Source organism: Saccopteryx leptura, chromosome 5 (assembly GCF_036850995.1).
Source record: "Saccopteryx leptura isolate mSacLep1 chromosome 5, mSacLep1_pri_phased_curated, whole genome shotgun sequence".
In the NCBI taxonomy this organism is placed as follows: Eukaryota; Metazoa; Chordata; class Mammalia; order Chiroptera; family Emballonuridae; genus Saccopteryx; species Saccopteryx leptura.
In genome coordinates this window covers 151,693,491-151,718,381 of record NC_089507.1, presented here as the reverse complement: position 1 = coordinate 151,718,381, position 24,891 = coordinate 151,693,491, and the positions used below count along the sequence as shown (strand labels likewise).

The 24,891-nt window shown below is 39.1% G+C and overlaps 1 long non-coding RNA gene across 2 annotated transcripts in view; it reads left to right on the top strand.

The window, feature by feature from the left end:
* Positions 1-20,748, top strand: part of LOC136406093 (uncharacterized) — a 35,880-nt gene extending 15,132 nt beyond the window's left edge. For both annotated transcript variants that reach the window (XR_010751622.1, XR_010751621.1), the window contains exons 2-4: positions 12,091-12,242; positions 18,238-18,352; positions 20,107-20,748. This is a non-coding gene — a long non-coding RNA (uncharacterized lncRNA). The remainder of the gene's footprint in view (positions 1-12,090; positions 12,243-18,237; positions 18,353-20,106) is intronic.
* Positions 20,749-24,891: the final 4,143 nt, after the last annotated feature.

Below are 24,891 nucleotides of genomic sequence, written 5' to 3'. Positions count from 1 at the left end.
TGCTGAAGCTCTACCCCAGGGATCTTGAGGCTTCTCCCACTATCCTGCACTACACCCTGCTGAAGCAGAGCCTTGGATGAAGCCCCTGGCAGCTTAAGTTCCCTGAATGATCTTAGTTTGCATAGTAACAAGGGTTGCCATTTCCTGTTACTTCTGTGGGCCCTCTTGTCATTGCTGCTTGCTGCCTGCTGCCTGTCTTTGCAGGATGCCAAAAGTGAAAACATGAAGCCTAACTCTTAAAGTGATGGGGATGAAGTGGGCAATGGGGATGGTCCTTTCTGATTACTTGTTTCCCCTCTCCCTTACTTCTTAGTGCATCTTCTCTGACTCTGCCGCATGCTTCCCTCGGACCCAGCTTTACTCTCTCAGAACTTTGTCTTCCATTTATTATACAGCAGGCACAGAGACCACCAACTATAACTGGAGGACTCCCCTTGTGTCACTTACATGTTGGTTGGAAGGCAACTAGTAAGATTAAGGAGCTAATGAGATTAGGTGCAATATTCCTAAATAGATTAGGCTTCAATCTATTGATTGTCTCATTCATTGATTCATTCAATCAACTAATATTCATTTTCTACTTACCATGGGCCAGATTCTAGAGTAAATAAACAAAAAAACCCAACTTTCTGCTATTAGGAGGTTGCTATTTCAAGGATAAATTAAAGAAATTTTAAAACCCCACAATAGGGGGCAGCAAAATGGGGATGAAGTAGGCGGACATACCAACTTCCACCTCCCAGAACCAAAGTGGATTACAACTTAATTTTAAAAACAATCATCTGTAAAAACCAACTTTGGACTAAACTAAGAGGACTCTTTAATCAAGGATCACTGAAGAAGCCACACTGAGACTGGTAGGAAAAGCAGAAACACGGAGAGGGCTGCCCAGCTCCTGGAGTGAATGGCAACCCCAAGGGACTCATGTGGCAGGAATTGAGTTTAGAGGAGAGGAAGGGGCCCTGGGCCCAGGACCAAAGCCCCAGCCTGCAGCCCCAGAGCCTAGAAGAAGCGTACAAACAGTATTTAGCTGTGAAACAAACCAGGATACTGTTGTGAGAAAGAGACAGATTTCTCAGACCAAGGATACTTCTTAAAGGGACCGCACAGAAAACCTATTTCTCAACCACTCACCCGGGGCTCCAGGGTATGGGGAGTGATGAGAGGACCAGAGTAGCAGGTAGAGAGTGTAATCTAGGATGTATAGGGAGAAACATTTTGAGGGACAGCCACCCTAACCCCTGGACTGAGTCACTCCCCAAATCTAAAGTGAATATTTTTCCTGGAAGCAGCAATACCAGCAAAGGGAAGTAGGTCACCAACCAAACAGAAGCTCTCCTGCTGTACTCAGAGCACAGTCACTTAGAAACATGGAGACATCAGGGATACAGTATTGAGTGCTAAGGTCTGAGCTTCATCATCCCCTACCCACACTGCTGAGTGCTTGCCGAAGAGTGGGCAGTTGCTAGAGGCAGAAGCGCAGTCCCATTGGTGGGGGCAAAAACTGGGCTGGCCATGAATGAGGCCTAGTGCGAGCTTGGCCTAGTGCAAACTTCTCCCGGCAGGGACAGAGGCTGAGGGCGGCTACAGTGCTGGGAGGGGTGGATGAAAGCGGTCTGACCTGCGGCTGCGGGCCAGGCAAGCAAAAGTGGTCCCACCTGCAGTCCCACCCACAGGCGTAAGGCAAAGATGGGGAACTGGTTGAGACCTGTGACTGAGCACAGGAGCGCAGCCCAACCCATGGGCCCAAGGCTTGCAGCCCAGGTGCGTGAGTGCAGTCTCGCCTGTGGAAGCTGGGAAAAGGCTGAGGCAGGCCAAGTCTTGTAGCCCAGATGCAGGAGCACAGTCCCACCCATGGGGGTAGGGAAGAGGCAAGGGGCCGGCCAAGGCTTGCAGCCCAGGCACATGAGCACAGACCTGCCCTTAGGGGAGGTGCAGAGGCAGGTCTGGTCAGGGCCTGCAGCCCAGACATGCGAACACAGGCCCACCCACAGAGGTGAGGTAGAAATGGCAGCAACCTCTGTAGCAGGCTGGCACTGGCAACACAGGTGCCTGAATGCCTGAGGTGGCAGCAGAGGGTGTGGCAGGCCTGCAGACAGACCACACCTAGGGAACATAGACACCACACCCATTGGACTCCTGTGGCCACACCCTTCTTATACTCAGACAAAATGGAAAGGCAGAGAAATGCAACCCAAATGAATCAAGAGAAATCCCCAGAAAAAGATTTGAATGAGTCGGAAATAACCAAATTACTGGGTTCAGAGTTTAAAATAATGATTATTAGGATGTTCAAAGATCTTAGAGCAACAATGGATGGACATAACAAGCATCTAAATAGCGAGATAGCAAGTATAAAAAAGGACATTGAAATAATAAAAAAGAATCAGTCAAAAATGACAAATACATATCAGATATGAAGACCACACTGGAAGGAATTAAAAGTAGGATGGATAAAGTTGAGAATCATATCAGTGAGTTAAAGGACAAGATAAATGAAAGCATGGAAAAAGAGCAGAAAAAATAAAAGAGGCTCAAAACGTCTGAGGAAACTCTAAGAGAGCTCTGTGACAACATGAAGAGAAATAACATCGTCATCACAGGGGTTCCTGAAGGAGAAGAGAAAGAACAAGGGATAGAGAACATGATTGAAGAAATCATAGCTGAAAACTTCCCTAAATTGATGAAGGAAAAAGTCACACAAGTTCAAGAAGCACAGAGAGTTCCATTAAGGGTGAACCCAAAAAGGCCAACACCAAGACACATCATAATTAAAATATAAAAATTAAGAGATAAATAAAGAAAACTAAAAGCTGTAAGAGAAAAACAGTCTATTACCTACAGAGGAGCCCCCATAAGGATGACATCTGACTTCTCAACAGAAACATTAGAGGCCAGAAGGGAATGGCAAGAAATATTCAATGTAATGCAAAATAAGAGCCTAAAACCAAGACTTGTCTATCCAGCAAGGATATCATTTAAAATTGAAGGAGAAATAAAAAGCTTCCCAGACAAAAAAAAAAAAAAACCCTCAAGGAATTCATTACAACCAAACTAATGTTTGGGGGTCTGCTATAAACAGAACAAAGGGGGAAAAATCTAGTAAAAGAGGAATGTAGATTTAAAGAATAAAATGGCAATAAACAACTACATATCAGTAATAACCTTAAATGTAAATGGATTAAATAATCACATCAAACAATATAGGGTAGCTGCATGGATAAGAAAACAAGACCCATACATATGCTGTCTATAGGAGACTCACCTCAAAACAAAAGATACACATAGACTGAAAGTAAAGGGATGGAAAAAATATTTCATGCAAGTGGAAATGAAATAAAAGCTGGGGTAGCAATATTTATATTAGACAAAATAGACTACAACAAAGGCTATAGTAAGGGATAAAGAAGGTCACTACATAATGATAAATGGAGCAATCCAACAGAAAGAGATAACCATTATAAATATTTATGCACTTTATATAGGAGCACCTAAATACATAAAGCAGATTTTGATGGGCATAAAGGGCAAGATCAACAGCAATACTATAATAGTAAGGGATTTTAATACCCCACTAACATCACTGGATAGATCCTCAGGAAAGAAAATTAACAAAGAAACAGCAGACTTAAAGTACCCACTAGAAGATCAACTGGATTTAATAGATATCTTCAGAACCTTTCACCCGAAAGCAGCAGAATATACATTCTTTTTAAGTGCTCATGGTACATTCTCTGGGATAGACAACATGCTAGGACACAAAACAGTCTCAACATATTTAAGAAGCTTGAAATCATATCAAGAACCCTCTTGAATCACAATGGCATGAAACAAGAAATCAACTACAACAGAAGAACTAAAAAACACTCATAACCTTGGAAACTAAATAGCATGTTATTAAATAACAAATGGGTTAACAATGAGATCAAGGAAGAAATAGAAATTTTTTTAAACAAATGAAAATGAGCATACATCAACTCAAAATTTATGGGACACAGCAAAAGCAGTACTGAGAGGGAAGTTCATAGCACCACAGGCATATCTTAAGAAGCTAGAAAAAGCTCAAATAAACAATTTAACTCTCCATCTAAAAGAACTAGAAAAAGAACAGCAAGTAAAATCCAGAGGAAGTAGAAGGAAAGAGATAATAAAGATCAGAGAGGAAATAAATGACATAAAGGCTAAAAAAAACAATACAGAGGATCAATGAAACCAAGAGCTGGTTCTTTGAAAAGGCAAACAAAATTGATTACCTTTAACCAGACTCACCAAGAAAAAAAGAGAGATGATTCAAATAAATAAAATTAGAAATGAGAGTGGAGAAGTAACAAATGACACAGCAGAAATACAAAGGATTGTAAGAAAATACTATGAAGAACTGTATGCTGTAAAATTAGACAACCTAGGCAAAATGGACAAATTCCTTGAAACATATAATCTTTCAAAAATCAATATAGAAGAATCAGAAAACCTAAACAGACCAATTTCATCAAATGAGATTGAAACAGTTATAAAAAAACTCAACAAACAAAAGTCCTGGGCCAGATGTCTTCACCAGCAAATTTTATCAAATATTCAAAGAAGTAACTCCTATTCTTCTCAAGCTATTTCAAAAAATTCAAGAGTAGGGAAGACTTCCAAACTCCTCTTATGAGGCAGGCATAATACTGATTCCAAAACCAGGCAAAGACACTACAAAGAAAGAAAACTATAGACCAAAATCCCTAATAAACTTAGATGCTAAAATTCTCAACAAAATATTAGCAAACCAGATCCAGCAATACATGAAAAAAATCATACATCATGATCAGGTAGGATTTATTCTAGGGAGACAAGCCTGGTACAATATTCACAAATCAATCAATGTGATTTAATAAATAAACAAAAGAAAGGATAAAAATCACATGATAATATAAATAGATGCAGAAAAAACATTTGATAAAATCTAGCACCCATTTATGATCAAAATTCTCAGCAAAGTGGGAATACAAGAATCATACCTCAACATCATAAATGCCATCTATGACAAACCCAAGGCCAACATCATAATCAATGGGCAAAAATGAAAAGAAATCCCCTTAAGATAAGGAACAAGGCAGGGATGCCCCTTTTCATCACTCTTATTCAACATAGTTCTGGAAGTCCTAGCCATAGCAATCAGACAAGAAGAAGGGATAAAAGGCACCTAAATTGGAAAAGAAGTAAAACTATCATTATTTGCTGATGATATGATACTGTACATAGAAAACCCTAAAGTCACAGTAAAAAAACTACTGAACCTGCTAAATGAATTCAGCAAGGTGGCAGGATATAAAATCAATATTCAGAAATCAGTGGCATTTTTATACACCAACAATGAACTGTCTGAAAGGGAAATTAAGAAAACAATCCCCTCACTATTGCTACAATAAAAAACTAAAGTACCTAGGAGTAAATTTAACTGAAGAGGTTAAAGACTAGTACTTGAAAAATTATAAAACATTGTTAAAGTAAATCAAGAAAGATACAGACAAATGGAAGCACATACCATGTTCATGGATAGAAAAAATAAATATAAATGTCTACATTACCCAAAGCAATCTATAAATTCAATGCAGTTTCTATTAAAATATCAATGACATACTTCAAAGATATAGAACAAATATTCCAAAAATTTATATGGAACCAAAAACAAACAAACAAACAAAAAAAACACAACAAAAACAAAACAAAATTAGCCTCAGCAATCCTGAAAAAAAAAGAATAAAGTGGGGGGTATTACACTTCCTGATATCAAGTTATACTACAAAGTCAGTATACTCAAAACAGCTTGGTACTTGCATAAGAACAGGCATAGAGATCAATGGAACAGAACAGAGAACCCAGAAATAAACCCATACCTATATGGACAATTGATATTTGACAAAGGAGATAATAGCATACAATGGAGTAAAGACAGTCTCTTTAACAAATGGTGTTGGGAAAATTGGACAGGTATTTGCAATAAAATGAAACTGTATCACCAACTTACACCATTCACAAAAGTAAACTCAAAATGGATAAAAGACTTAAATGTAAGTTATGAAACCATAAACATCTTGGAAGAAAATATAGGCAGTAAACTCTCTGATATCTCTCATAGCAATATTTTTTCTGATTTATCTCCACGGGCAAGTGAAATAAAGGACAGGATGAACAAATGGGTTTATATAAAACTAAAAAGCTTTTGCACAGTAAAAGACACCATTAACGAAATAAAAAGACAACCACACAACGGGAGAACATATTCAACAATATATCTGATAAGGGGTTAATAACCAAAATTTATAAAGAACTTGTAAAACTCAATACCAGGAAGATAAACAATCCAATCAAAAATGGGCATAAGAAATGAATAGACACTTCTCTAAAAAGGACATACAGATGGCCAATAGGTATATGAAAAAATGTTCAACATCACTAATTATTAGAGAAATGCAAATTAAGACCACAATGAGATACCACCTCACACCTGTCAGAATGGTGCTTATTAACAAAACAACACACAATAAGTGCTGGGGAACATGTGGAGAAAAGGGAACCCTCCTGTTCTGCTGGTGGGAATGCAGACTGGTGCAGCCACTGTGGAAAACAGTATGGAGATCCCTCAAAAAGTTAAAAATGGAACTGCCCTTTGACCCAGCCATCCCACTTTTAGGAATATATTCTATAAATACCAAATCACTGATTCAAAAGAAGAAATACACCCCCATGTTTATGGCAGCATTGTTCACAATAGCCAAGATCTGGAAACAGCCCAAGTGTCCGTCAGTGGACAAGTGGATTAAAAAGATGTGGTACATATACACAATGGAATACTACACAGCCATGAGGAAGAAGGAAATCTTACCTTTTGCGACAACATGGATGGACCTGGAAACTATTATGCTAAGTCAAATAAGCCAGGCAGAGAAAGAAAAATACCGTATGACCTCACTCATTTGAGGAATCCAATGAACAATGTAAACTGAGTAACAGAACAGAGGAAGAGGTGGGATAAAAGGGACCAGAGGGAAGGCAGTCAGAGGAAAGTAGAAGAGAAGATAGGATCAGAGAAGGGAAAGAGATTAATGAAGTTCTATATACATAACACAGCGTTATAGAGAACAGGACAGCAAATCCTGGAGGTGGTGGTGGGGGAACGCATTGGGGGAGGGGGCATGGGGGGGCCGAGGGAGAATAAGGGGGTGGGGGGAGATATATTCAGTGGGACATTTGAATCTTTGTAAACAAAAATTAAAATCAAATAACCCCCCCCCACACACACACACACAATAATGTAGTCTAGAAGAAAAACAAGGTAGAGTAGGGAAGAGGGAGCAAGAGAGAGAAAGGAGTGTTATTTTTAGTAAGAGGAGGTCTCACTGAAATGATGTTTGAACTGATCTCAAAAGGAAGTCAGGGAACAGACCAGTGGGGCAGAAATCTCTGTCTTGGAAATCTGTACACCAGTTAATTGTTGGAGATTTTTCTCTTAAGCTCACGTTTATGTGACACTTCATTATTCTTTCAAGCAGTATTCATCATCCAGGTACTTTCTGATACTTTCAATTATAAATAATGATAGTTTAGGAAAGTAAAATATTTTACTTTTAATCGACAAAGTAAACTGACTTACTATTACTGATATGACAGTAATTTTGGTCTATTCCATCACAAATATTTTATTTATTTATATTAATTTTTTTGTGTGGGGTGTCTTTTTTTAATTATGTTTTAAAAATTAAGTTTCTGTTTTTGTTCTAGTGCTCATCTCTATGTTTAATGCCTTTTATAAGTGTCCTGAGTCTCATTTTTCTTCCTTAATGCTTTATTCTCTAGTTTGTCAGATTTAAGTGGTATTTTTTTATGTCAGTTATTACTGATAATCAATGATTTTATTTTGCTTTCCACTTTTCTTCTCCTGTTTCTCACTTTTTAAAGTTGCTGTCTTTCTGCATTTTCAATACAAAAAGACATTTTTATACAATCTGTAGTTACAGCCCCACCCCCTCTTAGATCTATGATTAAATATATCTCTATTACTCAGTATTGGTGGGAGTGTGCCATGCGACATTTTATTTTTCCTAATTCTGAACTTGTCTGGAAAGATTTGATATAGATAGCCATCAGTATCCTCAGGTATCTAGCCTAGCTTTCATATTTTGCATTTTTAATTAAAAGATATGTAACTTGGGGGATTTGGTGTTGTAGAGAAAGCAAAGGCATGTCCCCACGTACCAGTCTCGTTCCCTTCTTGCCGGCATCAACTTACCCACTGCAGCCGGTGCTCGGATCAACGTCCATATTCTGTTGAGGCTTCTAGCCTACATGGCAAAGAGAGCCTGGTGCAGTGTTCAAACCCATCCGCCGGGTTCCCCGCTCTCATTTAACCACAGACGTGGAGGAACTTCGAATAGCTTTGGCAGAATTATTCCGCCATGATTTGACAAGTGGGAGGGCACAGGGCAATGAATTGCGTTGTCATTTCGCCACCAGGACTTTCACTCATCGCCCGTGGTTCCAGGTCCTCTGTAGGCAGCTTCTTGGAAAGGGGGATCGGGTGTGTGGGGAGACCTTTCTTTGGAAGGCGTGTGATTAGGTGGAGTTTGCTAAGCAAGAAGGAATGGAGAAACAGTGTGAGGCAATGCAAGCTGGGTAAGGAATATTACAAGGGGCTGACAGGGTGATGAGAAAGGCTCAGGAGTGACCCCGGACCTGGACCCAGTATTGAGGGGCAGAGGGCAGCGGGGGAGGGTGGGAAGGAGGCCAGGACAACAGGACCTTCTCAGCGCCATACTCGGTCTCACCACAGCTACCATTTGTAAGGAAACCCAACTCTTTAATTCAGTAACCATAAGATACTGCTTGGGGAAGGCCCAGGCCCATGGGTATAAATCGTAGCCTGCCTTTATCCTGACGCTGCCTAGAGTTATGCTTGACACACGAAAGCGGTGATTCTCTCCGTGAACTTAATCCCCTTCCTCCCTGTATTCTCACGTCATTTGTGGCTTTCTCGGTCATCCAGTTCCGGATTCACTGGTGAGGTTGTGGCCAGTCTTCACCCTGGGATCCGCAGGTTTCAAATAACTTTCCTTTCCCCAGTTGTAAAGGGTTAGTTCTCAGGACAGTCAAAACATAGGCTGTGGGTGTGTTCAGGGCTCCAGGAGACTCCAGAAATAACCTTGGTGGATTTAATTAAGGGTGTGAAATAGAGTGCAAAGCATTTCTTTAGATGGAATGTCTTATTCTTACAAACTGTGTATAGACACAGAGAGAGAAAGAGATAGAGATAGATAGAGAGAGAGAGGGAGGAATTTTTTTTTCCTGTGGAATCTATGCAGGATATTGACTCCCTTTCTATGTTTATACAATTCCCAAATTATCAGAGAAAACTTGCCTTTCAGTATAGAATTGAAACTTCTAGACAGTTCCCTCCAAGCTATTTTTCACAGCTTTATTTGCAACCTTGATACAGAATGCAGATTGTGCCAAACCGACTCAGATTTGGAATCACCAGCTATAGTAGAAAAGGACTAGAGGTGAAAAGGAATGTTTCATTGGGGATGGTGTAACTGACCAGCCTCGGGTTCCAGGGATGGTGATGGCTGTGATCCTGTGGAGACCTGCCCAGGGTTCAGGGGGATGGGGATGGCCAGCAGGGGAGACAGTGGGCTTTCCAGTGAATCAGTTCTGTGACATGGTTCTGAGTATTGCGCCTGACCACCTTCAAATATGGCTTTTCACCCTGTGAGACAGCTGATCAAAACCTGCTTGCATAAATGTGTACTATTAGCTTCTGTTGCTTTCAACTAAGCACCCTGATTATTACACTAGGTAAGTCCCTTCATTTCTTTGGGACTCAGTTTCCCTTCCTGTGAAATTGGCTGGTTGGTCTACATATTTTGGTAAGTCAGTCTAGCAACAGTGTAAGGATTTATCAAAGACTTTTTAAGCTCAAAAATAAAGAAATAAAAATAAAAGTTCTCTGATGTAGAGATAACAAACCACAGAGCAGCTCCTTCAGGTGTTCAGAGACTATTTCACACTCGCAACTTATTTTCTAGTTCTGAAATGTTTAATGACCCAACAGTGAACTTCTTGCTTCATAAAGGGAGTTCCTGCTCATGGTAGATGTGTTCTGGCCACAGAAGGAAGATAGTTCTATTTTAGAAAGTATCAGATTTTATAGTTCTTTAGAAGGGTTTTAGTTGGGGTTTTTTTTTGTTTGTTTTGTTTTGTTTTTGTATTTTTCCGAAGTTAGAAGCAGGGAGGTAGTCAGACAGACAGACTTCCGCATGAATCCATTTGGGATCCACCCGGCATGCCCACCAGGGGGGCATGCTCTGCCCATCTGGGGTGTTGCTCCATTGCAGCCTGAACCATTCTAGCACCTGAGGTGGAGGCCATGGAGCCGTCCTCAGCACCTGGGCCAACTTTTCTCCAATGGAGCCTTGGCTGCAGGAGGGGAAGAGAGAGATAGAGAAGAAGGAGAGGGGGAAGGGTGGAGAAGCAGATGGTCACTTCTCCTGTGTGCCCTAACTGGGAATCGAACCCAGGACTTCCACACACCAGGCAGACACTATACCGCTGAGCCAATCGGCCAGGACTAGAAGGATTTTAGTTTTGTTTTGGTTTGGTTATTTATTTTTTTGTTTGTTTGTTTTTATCGAGACAGAGAGAGTCAGAGAGAGGGATAGATAGGCACAGACAGACAGGAACGAAGAGAGATGAGAAGCATCAATTATCAGTTTTTTGTTGAGACACCTTAGTTCATTGATTGCTTTCTGATATGTTCCTTGACCATGGGCCTTCAGCAGACTGAGTAACCCCTTGCTTGAGCTAGTGACCTTGGGTCCAAGCTGGTGAGCTTTGCTCAAACCAGATGAGCCTGCTCTCAAGCTGGCGACCTCGGAGTCTCGAACCTGGGTCCTCGGCATCCCAGCTTGATGCTCTATCCACTGCACCACCGCCTGGTCAGGCAAGGGGTTTTAGTTTTTTTAAAAGGGTGTGCAAGATGCCATTGTGGACAAATGAACACTTTCTATGGGAATGACAGTAGACTGAAGAGGTAATGAAAGTTACAGGAGACACTATCTGGGAAGGAAAACAGGCCTGGGGGATAGGACCGACAGCCAGAATGTAGGAACTGAACAGCTCATTATTTTCCAGCGGAAGGAGAAATTGAGGTTTTTTTCCTTAAAAAATAAATAAATAAAAATAAAGATTTTTATAAGATCATAAGGTTCTTTCTGGAAACTATATCAAAGTGTTTGCCTTTTAGAGGTCTTTATAGGCAGTGTGAGATATTTTTCAGGTTTCTAGAATATCAGTGTATTTAAAAAACTCACCAGTGAAGACAGGTGAGCTGTCACAAGTTTGGACATAGACTTTACAAAGCGTCAAATTTGTAGTTGCTTTGAAAACATGCAAATTAAGAAGAAACATATGAGTGCAGATTTTATGAATAAGAACTCTGAAGGCTGGAAAAAACTGTTCTGTTTACAACAACATGAGATTTAATTATATATATATATATTAGATTTTTATTTATTGATTTTTAGCTAGAGAGGAAGAGAGGGAGGAAAGGAGGGAAAGAGAGAGATAAAGAGAGAGAGACAGGAATATTGATCTGTAACTCTATGTGCCCTGAACTTGTATGTAACAAGTTTTATGGAATTGGATCAAATTGACAACCTCTGTGCTTCAGGATGATGCTCTAATCAACTGAGCTATCCATCCAGGACTAACATGAGATTTAAAAGGTTCATTTTCCTTGGATAATTTTAGAATATTTCACCACAGGATGTAACAAAACAAAAACCTCGATTTCTCCTTCCACTGGAAAATAATGAGCTGTTCAGTTCCTACATTCTGGCTGTCGCTCCTACTCCCCAGGCCTGTTTCCTTCCCAGGAAGCACATTTTCCCAAGCACCAGCAAGCTCACTCTGACTCTTTTATGATGGGCTGGTTTAACCTTAAAATGTTCAAATTGTCTCTTACTAACCTGAAACTATTGATAAGAAATTAGTATATTTTCCCGTCAACTCACCTTTAACATTCATGATATTCATATTATTGTTGTCCCTCAGTATTACAGGAACTGGTTCCAGGACCTTGTGGGTACCAAAATCTATGGATGCTCAAGTCCTTCTGTAACATGGATGTTATCTGCATATAACCTGAGCACATCCACTAATATACTTGAAATCATCTGTGGATTACTTACAATTCCTAACTCAAGGTAAACACTATGTAAATTGTTCTTATAATATAGCACTTATGGAATAACAACTAGAAAAATAATCTGTACGTGTCTACTGCAGACACAGACACAGTAATCATAAGCCTAACTACAAAGTACATGTCAGCATCAAAGTAACATCTATTTTTTAAAATATCTTCAAACCATAGTTAGTTGAATCTGAGGATACAGAGCCCGTGGATATGGAGAGCTTACCATAGACAAAATTTTTCTGTTATGTGTGACTGTTGGGCCCTGCCTTAGATGTGTTATTGGTACAGATATGTTCTCTCTCTCTCTTTTTTTTTTTTATCTTTGGTTGAAAGCCTCTCAAAGCTTTTTACCTCTTTGCAATACTGGTATGGAACACGACAGTTCTTGATCAGCTATTTCAGGATGTCCTTAGAGTCCTTTAAAAATATTTGCACTTCCAACCCTATGAAACACAGGCATCTGTAACAAGTTTTATGGAATTGGAAATCTAATTAACATTTGGTGTCCAGAACAATTTGTTTTAAATTCATTCAGTTACTCAATGTTACCTTCACCTGAAATTTATTGAGTATCCATCAGGTATTGGGCATATGTTTGTTTTGTGATACAGTGGTGAGCAAACAAATCTGGTTCCCAATCTCGTGTCTAGTGAGAGACTTATATTGATGAAAAAGTGAGCCAATATCACTAGAATGCTCACTGTGCTAAATGCTGTTGAAACATGTAAAAATAAAATGGTAAAGAGTGTTGAAGACATGATATGCACCCTAGTCAACATGCTATTTCCAAAAGCAATCAATTGACTGATAACTATTCCCTTATTAGAGGTCAGTTTAATTGTTATTTCCACCTTACACCAAGACCTACTGCCAGTATTTATAATAGGGAGGTTCACATGGTTGGAGGGATCAGGGACAACTTTCTTGAAGAGTAACTGCTGAGGGTAGAGCAGAAGTCTGAACCTGCATGTGCAGGTGGACAGCTGAGGGACAAGTGCTTCGGGCCCAGGGAGCGGCTTGTGGACACATGCAGCTTACCTGAGGTGTGGTGACAGGATGCTGGCCCAAAGGGGCTGTAACTCACTACTCGCTGCGCACCATCCTCTCTCAGGATCTGATGACGACACACACATTCCACACCATCAATATCCAGCCCCTCCTTTTAAATTTCAAGAGAATAAAATAAAGACAGTACCCAGGTCAGTGGAGGGCAGCAAATTAAGAAAATTCCACTACAGTGGTTTTGGTTAAAGAGATGGCTTAGAAGAAGCTGATCATTCTGTAATGAATAATATGCAGAACTGATTACTCTAGAAAAGTGTGCCAAAGATGTTACTGCCCACCCTACAGGGACACCAAATTTACAATAAAGATGAAAAATGACCTTTTTAAAGAAAATATTCCAAAACAAGGAAATATTCAATAGAAACCGAACTGCACCAGCAAAGAAATGAAAAAAAAATGAATTAAAAATGATGAGCGGAGGCCCTGACTGGTTAGTTCAGTGAGCATAGGCCTGAAACAAGGAGGTTGTGTTAGGGCACACACGGGAAGCAACCAGTGAAGGAATAACTAAGTGGAACAACAAACTAATGCTTCTCTTTCTCCGGCTCTCCCTGTCTCCTCTATCCTTCCCCCCACCATATCAATCAATAGATTAAAAAATTATGATTAGAGAATGAATAATGTTGGGCACTGAGGTGTGTCACCTAACTCTCCCCCAGCAAGGAGGTGCCCTGGAGTAGGTACTAGGGCTGGTGACCCAGGGCTGTCTGTCTGTGGCTGCCTCAGTGGCAGAGAGCCATTCAGCTCTAATGCCAAGGTGGCCAGCATCCACTGACCAACCAAGGCTGTGTTATGAAGATCTGGCCATTTCATCTGACAGAGGACTTTCTTATTAAATCATGTTTTTTCCAGGACTGCCCTTGAGACTGGTTGACACTTGTCATTTGGAATTACACCAGAGTTTGATTTTCCTCTGCCCAATCCTGATTTATTCCTTTGCCTCTCACACATGTGGATTCCAAGGGCAGTTCCTAAAAAACATCCTTTACACTCAAGCCCATCTCAGACTTTGCTTCCCCAGGAATCATGCCTGAGGCAAAACACAGGCTCTCCTGCAGGAGACACTACATTAAGAACATGAGATGAAGTGGAAAATGGCGGCATTAAAGAAAGAAATTAAAACAGATTATGAGCTAGTGTTTAAACCACACCAGAAGCAGCAATGTAGAGAATTGATTTGTAGAAAATAGAGTCAGTTCTGTGAAGGGCAATTATGAAAAAAAAAATCTGCAGAATGCAATTGAAATGGGCCAACGAGAAAACATTAAATATAAAATGAACTATTTGGAAGGTAGGTGCTTGTACGAAGATTGGGGTTATTCAATGAGAAAACCAAAATAATTATGGAATAGAAATATATTAAACAGTATTTTTTTCTGAAATAAAGAAATACGTGAGTCTTAAATGTGCATCATATTGCCTTAGTTTGAGCCAAAATGTGGGTGCACATGCTTTAGTGGTGAGGTGATCTCAGGACATAAAAGAGAAAGAGGGGAAAGTGGTCAAATAAGGGGGGAAGCCAGTAAAAGTTGTGTTCATGAGCTGCTTTCAACTGTAAACTTCTGGGTCAGGACTGCAAGGGGCAATACACCTTGGAATAATTCTATCATAAAATGGGGCTGGAGCATTTTGTACTGACCCCATTCTCCTGCTGAGGTGTCCAAGGTGGCATTGACTCAGATGCCACAGTGACGGGTAGCCAGGAAATTTCCTGACACTGGAGACAGCCTTCAGGAAGAGAGGAGGCAAATTCGGGTTTTTCGGGTAGGAAACTGCAAGTATCCTGGGGACTATTTCCATCTAAAGGTAAATTCAGGTAAACATAGAGGATATTGGGCAAGGTATCATTGGGCTTTAGGGAAAATGTTTAAAAGTGATCAAGATTGAGACAATTCAGTGAGGTTATTGTACAGCCACATAGAGGAAAATTTTCAAAAATAGAATGATAAACAGACCACTGTTTGCACATAGAATGGCAGAAAACAAAGGAAAAGATTTGCAGAGTGTTATAGGACAATAAATATGTCCAGTCAATAGAATGGCTATCCTGTTAGACAAAATCAACCCACTCAAATCAAATGCCCATCTATGATGGGAGTCAGTACCATTAAAGAGCTACCAGTGACCACTGAGTTCATCATGCTCGTATTGCTTAATATTTTATCCCCTGCACATTTCATCTGGCACATAGAAGGCATGCAGTAAATATTTATTAAATGAATTAATATGTGAGTGAAGACATTTAAAGTGAAATAACATTGGTAATTATACACAAAGAGAGGGTACTTCCAATAATTCTCTCTGTTCAGAAAAATATTTTAAGTCTTTTACAAAAATAATATATCTTTCTATTAAAGGAGTAATAATTCTACACAAATGCATGTAGTTAGAAAGAAGATGACATTTCTCTGTTTGGCTCACATACCATAACCACTACAAAGTCATGACATAGTGCTTGACTTATTCATATATGCATACATATAATTACTTACACACATGTGAGTATGTATGTGTGTGTGTGCACATGAGAAGGGAGATGCTTGCATGTCTTCAATCTTTGAAATCTCAATTAGAATGTGAATAAAACAATAGTACAAATAAATTGTAAAATTCAAATGTTTGATTTCTTAAAATCACTTGATTTTAAGTTACTGTTGACATACAATATTATATTAGTTTCACATGTACATCCCAGTGATTAGACATTATATAACTTACTAAGTGATCATCCTGATAAGTCTCTTAGCCGTCAGACACCATACTGTTATTAAAGTATTATTGACTATTTACCCTATGTTGTATTTTACAGTCATCCCCATGATTATTCTGTAACAACCAATTTACATTAAATTAAACATATATATACAGATGTATACACAAAAATACTGCCAACTAAAATAATCTAATAAATTCTAATGTCAAAGAGGAAACTAAAACTGTTGTAGATTAATGTCTAGATAATAAGAATAATAAAAAAACTCCAATTTTTTTTTTCTGAAGCTGGAAACGGGGAGAGACAGTCAGACAGACTCCCGCATGTGCCCAACCAGGATCCACCTGGCACGCCCACCAGGGGCGACGCTCTGCCCACCAGGGGGCGATGCTCTGCCCCTCCGGGGCGTCGCTCTGCCGTGACCAGAGCCACTCTAGTGCCTGGGGCAGAGGCCAAGGAGCCATCCCCAACGCCCAGGCCATCCTTGCTCCAATGGAGCCTTGGCTGCAGGAGGGGAAGAGAGAGACAGAGAGGAAGGGGGAGGTGGAGAAGCAAATGGGTGCTTCTCCTATGTGCCCTGGCCGGGAATTGAACCCGGGTCCCCCACAAGCCAGGCCGATGCTCTACCGCTGAGCCAACCAGCCAGGGAAAAACTCCAAATTTTATAAGACAGAACTGAAGCTATATTCAGAGAAAAAAATGTGTAACAAAAATGTGAATTTTATAACAAAATAAACTAAGAAAACTTCCAATAAGAATTTTATAATAGAATAAAAAAGACTATGTATGGAAAACAAAATGTAGAAATCAATGAAGATAAAAGTAAAAATGTATAATTAATAAAACAAATACATAGCAAGTAATCAAAGAAAAGTGTATAAAATTAAGAATTAAATGAGAAAATAACCACAGATACATACTTTCATTGATAATGTCAAGATTACATGAAGTACACTATTTTCAATAGAATACAGTGATCAAAACTGACAATTGCCTCCCAAGTAGCACAGAAACAAACACAAGATATAAAGAGTGCCAGATACTTCACAGGCAAATCATTTCAAGAAGAGAGTGATTGTAATGGCACTTAAGCTATTCTGCAACATTCTATATAAAAAGCCAAAGTTATGAGTTACAAGTAGGTTCACTACAGATTTATTGCAATAGCAAAAATATAAACACTATGTGGATGTCCTTTGGAAGACCATGGGTAAATCAGGTAAGACTCATCTTCATAGTGTACAAGTGGGACGAGGAAGGTGGGGCATTATTCCAAAAGGGCACACCAAGGAAAAGTTTCCCAGAGAAAAGGATACAGTAACATGTGAGCTGTGTTTTGTATGATGACTGGGAGTTAATCACCTAAAGGATTGGTGAAAGTAGGCATTTTAGGGAGATTATAGCATATATAAAAATATGAAGGAATAATCTAAGCAAAACTGATTTAGAAAAAAAAACACTATATGTGGATTGGTGAGCAGACAAAATAATAGAAGAGAAGGTTTGAAGAATTGATTCAGATCTTTATAATTATAATAAAGTCTGATTGGTTCAATATCATGAAAGAAAGTGCATTGCAGAATGCCTTACATTCAGTTTACAAACTAAACAGATACATAAAGTATATATGTATACAGAAGTTTACTGTGAATTTACTGTCCGTAGAAAACTAGCTAAGTCATTCACCAAGTGATGGTATTGGAAAACTATCTTTACTTGCCTTGCCTTGGCTATTTGATGTTACTGTTTTAATTCCAGTCCAGTTCTGGCCCATGTCTCATACCACTGTGTCCTAAAATTATCACCTCTTTGAATAGCACTGAAAAGTCACTGCAGAAATTCTGTTCCTTCTGTTAGCACTTGCTTATCATACCAATTTTTAAGTATAGTTATTTTTCTATACTTTTTCATAGGAAGCTTTGTGAAAGTTGAAGTTTAAGAAGGCTCAACCTTATTGAAAAGCATATTCTTCAAAATAACAGGCTGTCTTATTGTATTAGCCCTGAGAATAATAACATAAACTGTCCTGGGTGTGGCTAACAAAGTTTTCCAAGTTAAGTTCTTATTGAGAAGTCTCTGTTACCATTCTAGAGCAATGGAACCCTTCCCATCCCATGTACGTTGTCAGAGAAATATTCTCCCATAAACTTCTGCTCTCACTTTGCCTTCTCTGCCCTGCACTGCCCTGTGACAATCCCCTGGCATTTTACTGCTTTGTTTACAGGCTCAGGGTCCAGAGAGCAGCAGGGGCTGCAAACCAGAGTCATAGCAGGAGGACTCTCCCGAGTTGCAGTTTACCGGACTCATTGGCCATCACCATCTCCAAGAAAGGAGCTAGAGTAAGTCTTCTCATTCATTAATTATTCAACCAATGTTTATTAAAACCCATTATTCATCAAGCACTGAGACAAGTGATAGGGACACAGATGTGAACAAGCCATAATTGTTGCTGTAAGTAATCTCACATAAATATGATCCTTAAACTGATAAAAGCAATAGACTGTGATGAGTACAATGAAAAAAGTTTTGTATGGGAACAGAGAGGAGAGGAACCTAAACAGGGTAGGGAGGGGGCAGGAGGGGAAGACTTTCTGGGGTAGGACACACAGGATTTATATTACTAACTAGAGAAGGAGTTAGCCATGCAAAGATTGTGTGTGTGTGTGTGTGTGTGTGTGTGTGTGTGCGCGTGCGCGTGTGTGTGTGTATTGGAGCTGATGCATAGGGATGTACAAGTTGTGAGAAAAGTAGTGAAAAGATAGCCCAGCGCTCTCTGTACCAAAAGCTAACTGGAGGGAGAGGCGCTTCAAACACCTGTATAATAACACATTAGTTGAGCTTGTTGATTTTTTACCTTAAGACTTTGAAGCTTTTATAATTAAATTTCTGTACTTTAAGCAATTCAGAAACAATTCATCCATAGTAGCACTGTTGAAAAACAAACACTATGCCTTGGAATCTTTTTTTTGCTTGCTTGCTTGCCTTTTCACAAAGCCATTTAAATGATCAACTTAATTTTCACCTTTAAAGCAGTTTAGACACAAGAGGCTCTGCAGGCATTTGGAAAAGAGATGAAAGTCAATATTTATTGGCATGTCTCATTTTCTGCTTGGCTTTCCGCCACACTTTATATCAAACAGAGTTAAAGACTTCAAGGATCAAAGGCCTGGATATCCTGAAGTGTCCACATAACTCCAAAGCTAGCTTTCATCCTCGGAACATAGTAAGAGTGTCTTTAGTGACCTACTGAAAATTATGTTATATTTTTTGCTCTCAATTTGAAATGGATTCTCCCTAGCACATGAGACATTCATAATTTGCTAAATGCCTGCCTGGTGCTGTAGGAAAAATAAAATAATACCTAACTGATTGCAGAGGAAAGAGAATGTGTAAATGCTTGCACTTTAGAGTCATTTATTCATTCATGTATTTCTTCATTAATTTAACAATTTGTCTCGGCTTACATTGTCACGGTGCAAGGCAATGCAGACACAGGTGGAAGACAGACATGATTTCTGCCTTTAGAGCCCATATCCTTGTGGAGGAGACATACAATAGTGTGCAAGCCCATGGTTAAATGCAGGATCCAATAAATACTCTATAGTCAGTGAATGAGGTGACAGGATACGGAATAACTTTGTGATGCCACATTAGATAGGATGTTAGGGAGAGTCTCTCTGACCAAGTGACGTTCAAGCTAAGGCTTGAATCCTGGCTTTCTTTAAGTCCAGTCACAGTATATAAAATGGGATAATAATTGACCCGATGTGACAGGACTTTTGAAAGTGTCAAGTAAGATAATGAACGTGAAGAGCCAAACTTAGTGTGGTGCTCTCAGAGATATAACCATACTGTGAAGTAAGGCTGTGCATTTTAAAAATCTCCCTCTTTCCAGAATTCCAGGATACTGACATCAAATTAATAAATAACCTTTGGGTTCTTTAAAAAATTGCAAATTAATTTGTGTCAGCTTATTTCAATGTGAGAATCATATAAGAGAAAGTGAGAAAGACAGAGAATCAGAAAAGCAGAGGTGACAGCAGGTTTGGGATGGCTGTCCTCAATCTCATCTGCTCTCTTTCATCATCTACAGTGATTGGAGCTCCAGAAGCCAGAAGTTGCCTCTAAAAAACTGATTTACCAAAGGCCCTGTGTCTACTCGCAGAAGGGTGCAGCTGAAGCTTTAGTGAAACAGTCAACATGAGGTTTGCTAGGCTCTGGGCTCTTGCAAGTGTGCTAAGGACACATTGAATTAGAAGTGCCTAAGCCAAGTTGTCTCACATGACTCCTAATATTTGTGTCAATCATGCCCTGTGTCCATGTCCCTCTGATTCTCCCATCCACATTCTTTTTATGGTCACTATTAATGACAATAAGGATAACTGATATTTCAACCACAATGAGATATCACCTCACACCTGTCAGAATGGCTGTCAGCAATAAATCAACAAATAAGTGTTGGCAAGGGTATGGAGGAAAGAGAACCCTCATGCACTGTTAGTGAGAATGCAGACTGGTACAATCACTGTGGAAAGCAGTATGGAGTTACCTCAGTATACAGTAATCAAAATTGGAACTGCCTTAAGACCCAGTGATTCTACTTCTGGTGATTTATCCAAAGAAACTGAAAACACTAAAAACACTAATTCGAAAGAATATTATGCACCTCTATGTTCACTGCAGCACTATTTATAATAGCCAAGATTTGGAAGCAGCCCAAGTGCCCGTCAGTAGATGAGTGGATAAAAAAACAACAACAATGGCACACTTGCACAATGAGATACTTCATGACCATAGAAAAAGAAGGAAATCTGACCTTTTGAGACAGCCTGGATGGACCTGGATGGCACTGTGCTAAGTGAAATAAGCCACTCAGAGAAAGACAAGAACCATATGATTTCACTCCTATGTGGAATCTAATGAACAAAATGAACTAACAACAACATAGAGACAGTCTCATAGATAGAGAGCAGGCTGACAGCTGTCCAGGGGGGGGGACTAGGTGAAGGGGGTGAGAAATTAAGCAAAAAAAGGACAAGAAAAAAGTCATGGAAACAGACAACAGTGTGGTGACTGCTGGAGTGGGGGAGGTGGAGGAGGGTAAGGGGGGACAAATGGTGATGGACAAGGACTTACTTTCTTGGAGTGGACACACAATACAGTGCACAGAGACGTGTTGTAAAATGGGGCACCCGAAACCTGTATAATTTTGTTAACCAGTTTCACCCCAGTAAATTCAATTAAAAGTAAATTTATAGCTCATAGAGTACTACTTGGTACAGTGTCATAATGATCTGCTAATAACATACGGAAATGTTGTTATTGCCCAGTAAGTTGGAAATGAGGGATAACTTCTCTAAGAATGCCCAGGTAGGAAGAATAGAAGAGAGGCCTTTTTTGTGAGTGTCAAATTACTATCACTTTGGAAACATGAATTGCCATTTTTGTTTTTTATTTTTACTTAGAGAGACAATGCATATACTTATCATTGTCATCTTTTCCAGTGAAGGCTGGAGACCAGATTGACAACCCAGATTTCCTCCATGCGGTCTGTGCAGGCAGCCTGTTAGAGTGCATTATGATTGACCTTCTACAGAATGCCTTTGAGAGACCTGCTTACTGCATAATCAGTTTTTTTTCCTTTCTCTCTCTCTTTTAAATCTTGGCTGCTGGAAAATCCTGAATAAATTTCAAATTGGTTTCTAATACAGCTATCATCTCTTCATAGATTTTGTTCTTTTTCTTTTTTTATATTTTAACTCTCCTGTGGGTATATATATATCAACACTGATAACGACATCTCAGTGCATTTCCACAACTGCATTCACACATATATCTTTGTGGCAAGCTGCCTCTAGTCTAGTTTGGAATCCATCAAGATGTAAATAATATATACACAGTAGAACTCAAAGCAATTGAGCAACTTGGGAATCTAGAAAGAGTATTTTGGCATGAGAAAGTAAAGCCATTTTTTTTAGCATATTAGCCTGGATAAAGACATGAATGTAAGTCAGTTTGGATTTTGCATTAATTTCCTTCAGATTTTCTGTAGTATAGTCTGTTTGCTCATTCTCATACTTTTAAAAATGCTACTTCTTTGTGCAAGGTCCTGCACAATTCCAACAAGAAACACAGACAAATTAGGACAGAGCTTCTGGTTATTAACAACATAAGAAATTCCTGTTTATACAAAACTTGGATGATTCATCACTGATTTGTCTAAACCTAATTTCACCATATACAATTTACGGTGACTTTTGACTGACACTTTGATAGCAAAGTGGGAAATATATCATTATGTTTTAAAGTCAATTGCAAATGTGCAAATGAGGAATTTTAATAATAGTTTTTCTTTGGATGTATAAATAGAAAAATATGGATTATCTGATGTTGGATTGAAAATATCAAAAGGATTCTTGTCCTTTAGCTTTGAGGCCATTGTGTGTGTGTGTGTGCATGTGTATGTGTGTGCATTTTTAATATTTCTAGACATTGCACCTGTATCAAGCATGCTGAGTGCATTCCTAGAAGAATTGTTCTGAGTGGGAAAGAACATAGTTTAACAACTTGATGTATAGAGCTCAGAAAATGTTTACTCAATGGCTACAGAAAACTAAAAAAGAAGTTATGGTCCCCCCAGTCTCCACTGGGAAAAGAGGAGCATGTTTACAGTGAGATGTACACATTCTAAAGACTATGCATGATAGTAAGTTTAGGAACATCTTTTACATGTGCAGGAAAACCAGCACCTGCAGATATTTCTCCTTGGTCTAGAGCTTTCCATTCTCACATATGTAGTCTGTGGGTTCAACACAAAAGAATAACTGACCTCCCCGCAAAATGTGAACACAAAAATACTCTAAAGCCTCGTACCACTCTATGGTGAGCAATCACTCCTGTTACCACCTGCTCCTTCCTTTTCTTGTGCTTCTGCTTCAGACAATGCTGCACATTCTATATGAACTGTCCCCATCCCTCTCTATGGGGAAAATGGTAAGACTGTGACCTCACATTTCCAGACCACAAGGCATGCACACTCAGCCACTCAGTCCACTGTCTTCTTTGAAGATAGGGTCATAGAATTAAATAGTCCCAATCAGTACTGGTTCAGTCCTCCAATCATGTTTGTGATCCTAATTGGTAATCATAATCACCCTTTGTGAGAAGTATAATTAACATCTCAGGACTTTTTTTATCCTGAGAAAGTTGTCTAATTTTTACAGAGCTTTTAAGAGTTAGATGAGAATACAGACTGTATTCCTCCACGTACTTTTAGAAACATTGCACTGGAGTATCCCTTCTACTTATGTTGTTAGATGTATTCAGATTTTTTGTGCTCTATGTTAGAAATTTAGCAGTCTGATTTTTGATTCAGAAAAAAAGAAGTTCCCAAATAACACACAAAATTGAAATAATATGTGGTCCATAATACATTGAAAACAAAAGTTTCCCAAATTATCCCAGCTCTGTTTAAGAACACTGGGTAGAAACTTTAAGCATCTTTTCACATATCTATTGGCCATCCAATGCTCAAATTTGCTAATTATCAGAGAAATTCAAAATAACAACCACAATGACATATCATCTTACACCTGTCAGAATGACTATCATCAATAAACAACAAGTGTTTACAAGGATGTAGAAAAAAGGGAATCCTCAGAGACTGTTGGTGGGAATGCAGATTGGTGCAGCCACTGTGGAAAACAGTATGGAGTTTCCTCAAAAAATTAAAAATGGAACTGCCTTATGACTCAGTGATTCCACTTCAGAGAATATTCCCAAAGAACCCCAAGACAGTTATTTGAAAGAATATATGCACCCCAGTGTTAATTACAGTGTTATTTATAATAGCCAATATTTAAAAGTAGCCCAAGTTCCCATCAATAGATGGGTAGATAAAAAAATGCTGTGGTACATTGCACAATGGAATACTACTTGGCCGTAAAAAAGAAGGAAATCTTACCTTTTGTGACAGCATGGATGGACCTGGAGGTTATTATGCTAAGTGAAATAAGCCGATCAGAGAAAAACAAGTACTATACTTATATGTGGAATTTAATGACCAAAATACACTAACAAGCAAAATAGAGGTGATGGAAGGAGACTCGACTTGGAATGTAGAATACACAATATAATATGCAGATGATATATTATAGAATTCTATACCTGAAACTTGTATGATTTCATTAACTAATTAATGTCTGCTCAATAAATTTAATAAAAATTAAGAAAGAAAGAGCAGTGGGTATCATTTTCCTGTAACAGGACCCTTAAAAGGATGAATGGGGGGACATATCCTAATTATGGTTATTGTGCTGCCAAGAGTCCAAAATTGGAATTTTGGAGGTTTTAGGAACAGTGATAATTGTAACTGTTGGTCAAGAAAACCACATCTAGAAAAAGAAAAAAACACATGGAGAGTGTTTTAACTAAAGATCTCATCTTTGCAGCTGTCTCTGGGTGCACGTGTGTGAGGCAGTGGTAGGAAAGGAGATGGCCTGTTTGTGTCAAGAGTGGGCTGATATGTGTCAACACACCAAAAATTACACATCATATGTGTGGCAACACCTATTAAACAGAAGGAAAGTGAGAGTGTCGGCCCATCCCAGAGAGAGGAAGAAAAGATCTGTCTCCTGATGAGTGTGAAGGATAAACATTCACAAGGATTCCCGGGAAACACATGCTCTTGGAGCTGCTGCTACTGCTTCTTTCTTCTCAGGAAGGGAGTTTTTGCGGAAAAGATGCACTTGTGAATCCGATATCCTTTAAGCTTTAACAATTAGATACCAACCCGAGGAAGGAAACTCAATAAATCTTAGCTTCAGAAACACACAAAAACACACACAAACACACCAGTTATTGTTTCAAATTTGAAATG